At 28.0% G+C, this 13075-nt stretch overlaps 1 long non-coding RNA gene across 2 annotated transcripts in view; it reads right to left on the bottom strand.

The window, feature by feature from the left end:
* Nucleotides 1-13075, bottom strand: part of LOC148233603 (uncharacterized) — a 53940-nt gene that overhangs the window by 37620 nt on the left and 3245 nt on the right. Inside the window, exon 2 of one of the 2 annotated variants that reach the window (XR_015810427.1) lies at nucleotides 11480-12308. This is a non-coding gene — a long non-coding RNA (uncharacterized LOC148233603). Of the gene's footprint in view, nucleotides 1-11479; nucleotides 12718-13075 lie in introns of those variants that run through there. The other variant, XR_015810426.1, reaches the window with a different exon arrangement.

Genomic DNA, 13075 nt, shown 5'->3' with positions numbered 1-13075 from the left:
GCTTATTTATACATATTTAAATTTCAATTTTTGTGACAGTATAGAATTCTTAAGCATCCTGTGTATGTTTGTTAGCAAAATCCATTTTGTCAATTTTTTGCAAAATGGCGACAAGTATTGAAATTCAATCACTTATAACTCAGTAGTGTTCAATTTTGTCAAAAAGGTCTCTATACATGAAATGTTTAGAAGCCTAAAGTTCATCAGAATAAAATATAAAAAATATATATTTTTGCTTGAAAACAAGCGATGTATCAGTTCGATCGTACCCCCATACTAGCCATTTTGAGACTTTCGGAAGAGTTAACGCTCTTAACTGTTTGGTTTCGAAGATAAAAATTAAAATTTTAAGTATCGCATAGAACTAACGTGCAGGCACTATACGTTATGTTTAAAAAAAATATATAAAATTTTTTTTCAAAATGGCAGCTAATGTAAAAATTCAAAGTGTCATAACTTTGCTAAATGAAATCCTACTAAAAAATGTCTAATGCAAAAAGTGTTTGGAATTTTAATTTGCATATAAAAGCAATTTTTAATTATTTTTTTTTTAATAAAAACCGAGTCTTACCATATATTGACCGAGACCTCGAACGAGCTTTTATGCGACTCTGCATATAGTTAATGCTCGTACGAGGTTTCTATTTAAGAAATAGACTTGAATTTTTAATACAAAATAGAGCTTTCGACTATACTTACGATACTATAAAAAAAAATTAAAAATTAAAAAATAAAAGTATTTTTTTTTCAAAACACGTTTAGTGTGATGAGTCGATCGACCTACCATTCATACGCTCATAAGATTTTCAATATAGTTAAGGTCAGTGTGAGCTTATTTATACATATTTAAATTTCAATTTTTGTGACAGTATAGAATTCTTAAGCATCCTGTGTATGTTTGTTAGCAAAATCCATTTTGTCAATTTTTTGCAAAATGGCGACAAGTATTGAAATTCAATCACTTATAACTCAGTAGTGTTCAATTTTGTCAAAAAGGTCTCTATACATGAAATGTTTAGAAGCCTAAAGTTCATCAGAATAAAATATAAAAAATATATATTTTTGCTTGAAAACAAGCGATGTATCAGTTCGATCGTACCCCCATATTAGCCATTTTGAGACTTTCGGAAGAGTTAACGCTCTTAACTGTTTGGTTTCGAAGATAAAAATTTAAATTTTGAGTATCGCATAGAACTAACGTGCAGGCACTATACGTTATGTTTAAAAAAAATATATAAAATTTTTTTTCAAAATGGCAGCTAATGTAAAAATTCAAAGTGTCATAACTTTGCTAAATGAAATCCTACTAAAAAATGTCTAATGCAAAAAGTGTTTGGAATTTTAATTTGCATATAAAAGCAATTTTTAATTATTTTTTTTTTAATAAAAACCGAGTCTTACCATATATTGACCGAGACCTCGAACGAGCTTTTATGCGACTCTGCATATAGTTAATGCTCGTACGAGGTTTCTATTTAAGAAATAGACTTGAATTTTTAATACAAAATAGAGCTTTCGACTATACTTACGATACTATAAAAAAAAATTAAAAATTAAAAAATAAAAGTATTTTTTTTTCAAAACACGTTTAGTGTGATGAGTCGATCGACCTACCATTCATACGCTCATAAGATTTTCAATATAGTTAAGGTCAGTGTGAGCTTATTTATACATATTTAAATTTCAATTTTTGTGACAGTATAGAATTCTTAAGCATCCTGTGTATGTTTGTTAGCAAAATCCATTTTGTCAATTTTTTGCAAAATGGCGACAAGTATTGAAATTCAATCACTTATAACTCAGTAGTGTTCAATTTTGTCAAAAAGGTCTCTATACATGAAATGTTTAGAAGCCTAAAGTTCATCAGAATAAAATATAAAAAATATATATTTTTGCTTGAAAACAAGCGATGTATCAGTTCGATCGTACCCCCATACTAGCCATTTTGAGACTTTCGGAAGAGTTAACGCTCTTAACTGTTTGGTTTCGAAGATAAAAATTTAAATTTTGAGTATCGCATAGAACTAACGTGCAGGCACTATACGTTATGTTTAAAAAAAATATATAAAATTTTTTTTCAAAATGGCAGCTAATATAAAAATTCAAAGTGTCATAACTTTGCTAAATAAAATCCTACTAAAAAATTTCTAATGCAAAAAGTGTTTGGAATTTTAATTTGCATATAAAAGCAATTTTTAATTTTTTTTTTTTTAATAAAAACCGAGTCTTACCATATATTGACCGAGACCTCGAACGAGCTTTTATGCGACTCTGCATATATTTAATGCTCGTACGAGGTTTCTATTTAAGAAATAGACTTGAATTTTTAATACAAAATAGAGCTTTCGACTATTCTTACGATACTATAAAAAAAAATTAAAAATTAAAAAATAAAAGTATTTTTTTTTCAAAACACGTTTAGTGTGATGAGTCGATCGACCTACCATTCATACGCTCATAAGATTTTCAATATAGTTAAGGTCAGTGTGAGCTTATTTATACATATTTAAATTTCAATTTTTGTGACAGTATAGAATTCTTAAGCATCCTGTGTATGTTTGTTAGCAAAATCCATTTTGTCAATTTTTTGCAAAATGGCGACAAGTATTGAAATTCAATCACTTATAACTCAGTAGTGTTTAATTTTGTCAAAAAGGTCTCTATACATGAAATGTTTAGAAGCCTAAAGTTCATCAGAATAAAATATAAAAAATATATATTTTTGCTTGAAAACAAGCGATGTATCAGTTCGATCGTACCCCCATACTAGCCATTTTGAGACTTTCGGAAGAGTTAACGCTCTTAACTGTTTGGTTTCGAAGATAAAAATTTAAATTTTGAGTATCGCATAGAACTAACGTGCAGGCACTATACGTTATGTTTAAAAAAAATATATAAAATTTTTTTTCAAAATGGCAGCTAATGTAAAAATTCAAAGTGTCATAACTTTGCTAAATAAAATCCTACTAAAAAATGTCTAATGCAAAAAGTGTTTGGATTTTAATTTGCATATAAAAGCAATTTTTAATTATTTTTTTTTTAATAAAAACCGAGTCTTACCATATATTGACCGAGACCTCGAACGAGCTTTTATGCGACTCTGCATATAGTTAATGCTCGTACGAGGTTTCTATTTAAGAAATAGACTTGAATTTTTAATACAAATAGAGCTTTCGACTATACTTACGATACTATAAAAAAAAATTAAAAATTAAAAAATAAAAGTATTTTTTTTTCAAAACACGTTTAGTGTGATGAGTCGATCGACCTACCATTCATACGCTCATAAGATTTTTAATATAGTTAAGGTCAGTGTGAGCTTATTTATACATATTTAAATTTCAATTTTTGTGACAGTATAGAATTCTTAAGCATCCTGTGTATGTTTGTTAGCAAAATCCATTTTGTCAATTTTTTGCAAAATGGCGACAAGTATTGAAATTCAATCACTTATAACTCAGTAGTGTTCAATTTTGTCAAAAAGGTCTCTATACATGAAATGTTTAGAAGCCTAAAGTTCATCAGAATAAAATATAAAAAATATTTATTTTTGCTTGAAAACAAGCGATGTATCAGTTCGATCGTACCCCCATACTAGCCATTTTGAGACTTTCGGAAGAGTTAACGCTCTTAACTGTTTGGTTTCGAAGATAAAAATTTAAATTTTGAGTATCGCATAGAACTAACGTGCAGGCACTATACGTTATGTTTAAAAAAAATGTATAAAATTTTTTTTCAAAATGGCAGCTAATGTAAAAATTCAAAGTGTCATAACTTTGCTAAATAAAATCCTACTAAAAAATGTCTAATGCAAAAAGTGTTTGGAATTTTAATTTGCATATAAAAGCAATTTTTAATTATTTTTTTTTTAATAAAAACCGAGTCTTACCATATATTGACCGAGACCTCGAACGAGCTTTTATGCGACTCTGCATATAGTTAATGCTCGTACGAGGTTTCTATTTAAGAAATAGACTTAAATTTTTAATACAAAATAGAGCTTTTGACTATACTTACGATACTATAAAAAAAAATTAAAAATTAAAAAATAAAAGTATTTTTTTTTCAAAACACGTTTAGTGTGATGAGTCGATCGACCTACCATTCATACGCTCATAAGATTTTCAATATAGTTAAGGTCAGTGTGAGCTTATTTATACATATTTAAATTTCAATTTTTGTGACAGTATAGAATTCTTAAGCATCCTGTGTATGTTTGTTAGCAAAATCCATTTTGTCAATTTTTTGCAAAATGGCGACAAGTATTGAAATTCAATCACTTATAACTCAGTAGTGTTCAATTTTGTCAAAAAGGTCTCTATACATGAAATGTTTAGAAGCCTAAAGTTCATCAGAATAAAATATAAAAAATATATATTTTTGCTTGAAAACAAGCGATGTATCAGTTCGATCGTACCCCCATACTAGCCATTTTGAGACTTTCGGAAGAGTTAACGCTCTTAACTGTTTGGTTTCGAAGATAAAAATTTAAATTTTGAGTATCGCATAGAACTAACGTGCACGCACTATACGTTATGTTTAAAAAAAATAAATAAATTTTTTTTTCAAAATGGCAGCTAATGTAAAAATTCAAAGTGTCATTACTTTGCTAAATGAAATCCTACTAAAAAATGTCTAATGCAAAAAGTGTTTGGAATTTTAATTTGCATATAAAAGCAATTTTTAATTATTTTTTTTAATAAAAACCGAGTCTTACCATATATTGACCGAGACCTCGAACGAGCTTTTATGCGACTCTGCAAATAGTTAATGCTCGTACGAGGTTTCTATTTAAGAAATAGACTTGAATTTTTAATACAAAATAGAGCTTTCGACTATACTTACGATACTATAAAAAAAAATTAAAAATTAAAAAATAAAAGTATTTTTTTTTCAAAACACGTTTAGTGTGATGAGTCGATCGACCTACCATTCATACGCTCATAAGATTTTCAATATAGTTAAGGTCAGTGTGAGCTTATTTATACATATTTAAATTTCAATTTTTGTGACAGTATAGAATTCTTAAGCATCCTGTGTATGTTTGTTAGCAAAATCCATTTTGTCAATTTTTTGCAAAATGGCGACAAGTATTGAAATTCAATCACTTATAACTCAGTAGTGTTCAATTTTGTCAAAAAGGTCTCTATACATGAAATGTTTAGAAGCCTAAAGTTCATCAGAATAAAATATAAAAAATATATATTTTTGCTTGAAAACAAGCGATGTATCAGTTCGATCGTACCCCCATACTAGCCATTTTGAGACTTTCGGAAGAGTTCCCGCTCTTAACTGTTTGGTTTCGAAGATAAAAATTTAAATTTTAAGTATCGCATAGAACTAACGTGCAGGCACTATACGTTATGTTTAAAAAAAATATATAAAATTTTTTTTCAAAATGGCAGCTAATGTAAAAATTCAAAGTGTCATAACTTTGCTAAATAAAATCCTACTAAAAAATGTCTAATGCAAAAAGTGTTTGGAATTTTAATTTGCATATAAAAGCAATTTTTAATTATTTTTTTTTTAATAAAAACCGAGTCTTACCATATATTGACCGAGACCTCGAACGAGCTTTTATGCGACTCTGCATATAGTTAATGCTCGTACGAGGTTTCTATTTAAGAAATAGACTTGAATTTTTAATACAAAATAGAGCTTTCGACTATACTTACGATACTATAAAAAAAAATTAAAAATTAAAAAATAAAAGTAATTTTTTTTCAAAACACGTTTAGTGTGATGAGTCGATCGACCTACCATTCATACGCTCATAAGATTTTCAATATAGTTAAGGTCAGTGTGAGCTTATTTATACATATTTAAATTTCAATTTTTGTGACAGTATAGAATTCTTAAGCATCCTGTGTATGTTTGTTAGCAAAATCCATTTTGTCAATTTTTTGCAAAATGGCGACAAGTATTGAAATTCAATCACTTATAACTCAGTAGTGTTCAATTTTGTCAAAAAGGTCTCTATACATGAAATGTTTAGAAGCCTAAAGTTCATCAGAATAAAATATAAAAAATATATATTTTTGCTTGAAAACAAGCGATGTATCAGTTCGATCGTACCCCCATACTAGCCATTTTGAGACTTTCGGAAGAGTTAACGCTCTTAACTGTTTGGTTTCGAAGATAAAAATTTAAATTTTGAGTATCGCATAGAACTAACGTGCAGGCACTATACGTTATGTTTAAAAAAAATATATAAAATTTTTTTTCAAAATGGCAGCTAATGTAAAAATTCAAAGTGTCATAACTTTGCTAAATGAAATCCTACTAAAAAATGTCTAATGCAAAAAGTGTTTGGAATTTTAATTTGCATATAAAAGCAATTTTTAATTATTTTTTTTAATAAAAACCGAGTCTTACCATATATTGACCGAGACCTCGAACGAGCTTTTATGCGACTCTGCATATAGTTAATGCTCGTACGAGGTTTCTATTTAAGAAATAGACTTGAATTTTTAATACAAAATAGAGCTTTCGACTATACTTACGATACTATAAAAAAAAATTAAAAATTAAAAAATAAAAGTATTTTTTTTTCAAAACACGTTTAGTGTGATGAGTCGATCGACCTACCATTCATACGCTCATAAGATTTTCAATATAGTTAAGGTCAGTGTGAGCTTATTTATACATATTTAAATTTCAATTTTTGTGACAGTATAGAATTCTTAAGCATCCTGTGTATGTTTGTTAGCAAAATCCATTTTGTCAATTTTTTGCAAAATGGCGACAAGTATTGAAATTCAATCACTTATAACTCAGTAGTGTTCAATTTTGTCAAAAAGGTCTCTATACATGAAATGTTTAGAAGCCTAAAGTTCATCAGAATAAAATATAAAAAATATATATTTTTGCTTGAAAACAAGCGATGTATCAGTTCGATCGTACCCCCATACTAGCCATTTTGAGACTTTCGGAAGAGTTAACGCTCTTAACTGTTTGGTTTCGAAGATAAAAATTAAAATTTTAAGTATCGCATAGAACTAACGTGCAGGCACTATACGTTATGTTTAAAAAAAATATATAAAATTTTTTTTCAAAATGGCAGCTAATGTAAAAATTCAAAGTGTCATAACTTTGCTAAATGAAATCCTACTAAAAAATGTCTAATGCAAAAAGTGTTTGGAATTTTAATTTGCATATAAAAGCAATTTTTAATTATTTTTTTTTTTATAAAAACCGAGTCTTACCATATATTGACCGAGACCTCGAACGAGCTTTTATGCGACTCTGCATATAGTTAATGCTCGTACGAGGTTTCTATTTAAGAAATAGACTTGAATTTTTAATACAAAATAGAGCTTTCGACTATACTTACGATACTATAAAAAAAAATTAAAAATTAAAAAATAAAAGTATTTTTTTTTCAAAACACGTTTAGTGTGATGAGTCGATCGACCTACCATTCATACGCTCATAAGATTTTCAATATAGTTAAGGTCAGTGTGAGCTTATTTATACATATTTAAATTTCAATTTTTGTGACAGTATAGAATTCTTAAGCATCCTGTGTATGTTTGTTAGCAAAATCCATTTTGTCAATTTTTTGCAAAATGGCGACAAGTATTGAAATTCAATCACTTATAACTCAGTAGTGTTCAATTTTGTCAAAAAGGTCTCTATACATGAAATGTTTAGAAGCCTAAAGTTCATCAGAATAAAATATAAAAAATATATATTTTTGCTTGAAAACAAGCGATGTATCAGTTCGATCGTACCCCCATACTAGCCATTTTGAGACTTTCGGAAGAGTTAACGCTCTTAACTGTTTGGTTTCGAAGATAAAAATTTAAATTTTGAGTATCGCATAGAACTAACGTGCACGCACTATACGTTATGTTTAAAAAAAATATATAAATTTTTTTTTCAAAATGGCAGCTAATGTAAAAATTCAAAGTGTCATAACTTTGCTAAATGAAATCCTACTAAAAAATGTCTAATGCAAAAAGTGTTTGGAATTTTAATTTGCATATAAAAGCAATTTTTAATTATTTTTTTTAATAAAAACCGAGTCTTACCATATATTGACCGAGACCTCGAACGAGCTTTTATGCGACTCTGCATATAGTTAATGCTCGTACGAGGTTTCTATTTAAGAAATAGACTTGAATTTTTAATACAAAATAGAGCTTTCGACTATACTTACGATACTATAAAAAAAAATTAAAAATTAAAAAATAAAAGTATTTTTTTTTCAAAACACGTTTAGTGTGATGAGTCGATCGACCTACCATTCATACGCTCATAAGATTTTCAATATAGTTAAGGTCAGTGTGAGCTTATTTATACATATTTAAATTTCAATTTTTGTGACAGTATAGAATTCTTAAGCATCCTGTGTATGTTTGTTAGCAAAATCCATTTTGTCAATTTTTTGCAAAATGGCGACAAGTATTGAAATTCAATCACTTATAACTCAGTAGTGTTCAATTTTGTCAAAAAGGTCTCTATACATGAAATGTTTAGAAGCCTAAAGTTCATCAGAATAAAATATAAAAAATATATATTTTTGCTTGAAAACAAGCGATGTATCAGTTCGATCGTACCCCCATACTAGCCATTTTGAGACTTTCGGAAGAGTTAACGCTCTTAACTGTTTGGTTTCGAAGATAAAAATTTAAATTTTGAGTATCGCATAGAACTAACGTGCAGGCACTATACGTTATGTTTAAAAAAAATATAAAATTTTTTTTCAAAATGGCAGCTAATGTAAAAATTCAAAGTGTCATAACTTTGCTAAATAAAATCCTACTAAAAAATGTCTAATGCAAAAAGTGTTTGGAATTTTAATTTGCATATAAAAGCAATTTTTAATTATTTTTTTTTTAATAAAAACCGAGTCTTACCATATATTGACCGAGACCTCGAACGAGCTTTTATGCGACTCTGCATATATTTAATGCTCGTACGAGGTTTCTATTTAAGAAATAGACTTGAATTTTTAATACAAAATAGAGCTTTCGACTATACTTACGATACTATAAAAAAAAATTAAAAATTAAAAAATAAAAGTATTTTTTTTTCAAAACACGTTTAGTGTGATGAGTCGATCGACCTACCATTCATACGCTCATAAGATTTTCAATATAGTTAAGGTCAGTGTGAGCTTATTTATACATATTTAAATTTCAATTTTTGTGACAGTATAGAATTCTTAAGCATCCTGTGTATGTTTGTTAGCAAAATCCATTTTGTCAATTTTTTGCAAAATGGCGACAAGTATTGAAATTCAATCACTTATAACTCAGTAGTGTTCAATTTTGTCAAAAAGGTCTCTATACATGAAATGTTTAGAAGCCTAAAGTTCATCAGAATAAAATATAAAAAATATATATTTTTGCTTGAAAACAAGCGATGTATCAGTTCGATCGTACCCCCATACTAGCCATTTTGAGACTTTCGGAAGAGTTAACGCTCTTAACTGTTTGGTTTCGAAGATAAAAATTTAAATTTTGAGTATCGCATAGAACTAACGTGCAGGCACTATACGTTATGTTTAAAAAAAATATATAAAATTTTTTTTCAAAATGGCAGCTAATGTAAAAATTCAAAGTGTCATAACTTTGCTAAATAAAATCCTACTAAAAAATGTCTAATGCAAAAAGTGTTTGGAATTTTAATTTGCATATAAAAGCAATTTTAATTATTTTTTTTTTAATAAAAACCGAGTCTTACCATATATTGACCGAGACCTCGAACGAGCTTTTATGCGACTCTGCATATAGTTAATGCTCGTACGAGGTTTCTATTTAAGAAATAGACTTGAATTTTTAATACAAAATAGAGCTTTCGACTATACTTACGATACTATAAAAAAAAATTAAAAATTAAAAAATAAAAGTATTTTTTTTTCAAAACACGTTTAGTGTGATGAGTCGATCGACCTACCATTCATACGCTCATAAGATTTTCAATATAGTTAAGGTCAGTGTGAGCTTATTTATACATATTTAAATTTCAATTTTTGTGACAGTATAGAATTCTTAAGCATCCTGTGTATGTTTGTTAGCAAAATCCATTTTGTCAATTTTTTGCAAAATGGCGACAAGTATTGAAATTCAATCACTTATAACTCAGTAGTGTTCAATTTTGTCAAAAAGGTCTCTATACATGAAATGTTTAGAAGCCTAAAGTTCATCAGAATAAAATATAAAAAATATATATTTTTGCTTGAAAACAAGCGATGTATCAGTTCGATCGTACCCCCATACTAGCCATTTTGAGACTTTCGGAAGAGTTAACGCTCTTAACTGTTTGGTTTCGAAGATAAAAATTTAAATTTTGAGTATCGCATAGAACTAACGTGCACGCACTATACGTTATGTTTAAAAAAAATATATAAATTTTTTTTTCAAAATGGCAGCTAATGTAAAAATTCAAAGTGTCATAACTTTGCTAAATGAAATCCTACTAAAAAATGTCTAATGCAAAAAGTGTTTGGAATTTTAATTTGCATATAAAAGCAATTTTTAATTATTTTTTTTAATAAAAACCGAGTCTTACCATATATTGACCGAGACCTCGAACGAGCTTTTATGCGACTCTGCATATAGTTAATGCTCGTACGAGGTTTCTATTTAAGAAATAGACTTGAATTTTTAATACAAAATAGAGCTTTCGACTATACTTACGATACTATAAAAAAAAATTAAAAATTAAAAAATAAAAGTATTTTTTTTTCAAAACACGTTTAGTGTGATGAGTCGATCGACCTACCATTCATACGCTCATAAGATTTTCAATATAGTTAAGGTCAGTGTGAGCTTATTTATACATATTTAAATTTCAATTTTTGTGACAGTATAGAATTCTTAAGCATCCTGTGTATGTTTGTTAGCAAAATCCATTTTGTCAATTTTTTGCAAAATGGCGACAAGTATTGAAATTCAATCACTTATAACTCAGTAGTGTTCAATTTTGTCAAAAAGGTCTCTATACATGAAATGTTTAGAAGCCTAAAGTTCATCAGAATAAAATATAAAAAATATATATTTTTGCTTGAAAACAAGCGATGTATCAGTTCGATCGTACCCCCATACTAGCCATTTTGAGACTTTCGGAAGAGTTAACGCTCTTAACTGTTTGGTTTCGAAGATAAAAATTTAAATTTTGAGTATCGCATAGAACTAACGTGCAGGCACTATACGTTATGTTTAAAAAAAATATAAAATTTTTTTTCAAAATGGCAGCTAATGTAAAAATTCAAAGTGTCATAACTTTGCTAAATAAAATCCTACTAAAAAATGTCTAATGCAAAAAGTGTTTGGAATTTTAATTTGCATATAAAAGCAATTTTTAATTATTTTTTTTTTAATAAAAACCGAGTCTTACCATATATTGACCGAGACCTCGAACGAGCTTTTATGCGACTCTGCATATAGTTAACGCTCGTTAGAGGTTTCTATTTAAGAATACGACTTGAATTTTTAATACAAAATAGAGCTTTCGACTATACTTACGATACTATAAAAAAAAATAAAAAATTAAAAAATAAAAGTATTTTTTTTTCAAAACACGTTTAGTGTGATGAGTCGATCGACCCACCATACATACGCTCATAAGATTTTCAATATAGTTAAGGTCAGTGTGAGCTTATTTATAAATATTTAAATTTCAATTTTTGTGACAGTATAGAATTCTTAAACATCCTGTGTATGTTTGTTAGCAAAATCCATTTTGTCAATTTTTTGCAAAATGGCGACAAGTATTAAAATTCAATCACTTATAACTCAGTAGTGTTGAATTTTGTCAAAAAGGTCTCTATACATGAAATGTTGAGAAGCCTAAAGTTCATCTAAGTAAAATATAAAAAATATATATTTTTGCTTGAAAACAAGCGATGTATCAGTTCGATCGTACCCCCATACTAGCCATTTTGAGACTTTCGGAAGAGTTAACGCTCTTAACTGTTTGGTTTCGAAGATAAAAATTTAAATTTTGAGTATCGCATAGAACTAACGTGCAGCCCCTATACGTTATGTTTAAAAAAAATATATAAATTTTTTTTTAAAAATGGCGGCTAATGTAAAAATTCAAAGTGTCATAACTTTGCTAAATGAAATCCTACTAAAAAATGTCTGATGCAAAAAGTGTTTGGAATTTAAATTTGCATATAAAAGCAATTTTTTATTATTTTTTTTTTAATAAAAACCGAGTCTTACCATATATTGACCGAGACCTCGAACGAGCTTTTATGCGACTCTGCATATAGTTAATGCTCGTACGAGGTTTCTATTTAAGAAATAGACTTGAATTTTTAATACAAAATAGAGCTTTCGACTATACTTACGATACTATAAAAAAAAATTAAAAATTAAAAAATAAAAGTATTTTTTTTTCAAAACACGTTTAGTGTGATGAGTCGATCGACCTACCATTCATACGCTCATAAGATTTTCAATATAGTTAAGGTCAGTGTGAGCTTATTTATACATATTTAAATTTCAATTTTTGTGACAGTATAGAATTCTTAAGCATCCTGTGTATGTTTGTTAGCAAAATCCATTTTGTCAATTTTTTGCAAAATGGCGACAAGTATTGAAATTCAATCACTTATAACTCAGTAGTGTTCAATTTTGTCAAAAAGGTCTCTATACATGAAATGTTTAGAAGCCTAAAGTTCATCAGAATAAAATATAAAAAATATATATTTTTGCTTGAAAACAAGCGATGTATCAGTTCGATCGTACCCCCATACTAGCCATTTTGAGACTTTCGGAAGAGTTAACGCTCTTAACTGTTTGGTTTCGAAGATAAAAATTTAAATTTTGAGTATCGCATAGAACTAACGTGCACGCACTATACGTTATGTTTAAAAAAAATATATAAATTTTTTTTTCAAAATGGCAGCTAATGTAAAAATTCAAAGTGTCATAACTTTGCTAAATGAAATCCTACTAAAAAATGTCTAATGCAAAAAGTGTTTGGAATTTTAATTTGCATATAAAAGCAATTTTTAATTATTTTTTTTAATAAAAACCGAGTCTTACCATATATTGACCGAGACCTCGAACGAGCTTTTATGCGACTCTGCATATAGTTAATGCTCGTACGAGGTTTC

Source organism: Plectrocnemia conspersa, unplaced genomic scaffold, assembly GCF_051122295.1.
Source record: "Plectrocnemia conspersa isolate PC_06_02 unplaced genomic scaffold, ASM5112229v1 ptg000008l, whole genome shotgun sequence".
Classification (NCBI taxonomy): domain Eukaryota; kingdom Metazoa; phylum Arthropoda; class Insecta; order Trichoptera; family Polycentropodidae; genus Plectrocnemia; species Plectrocnemia conspersa.
This window is presented reverse-complemented; position numbering and strand designations above follow the sequence as displayed.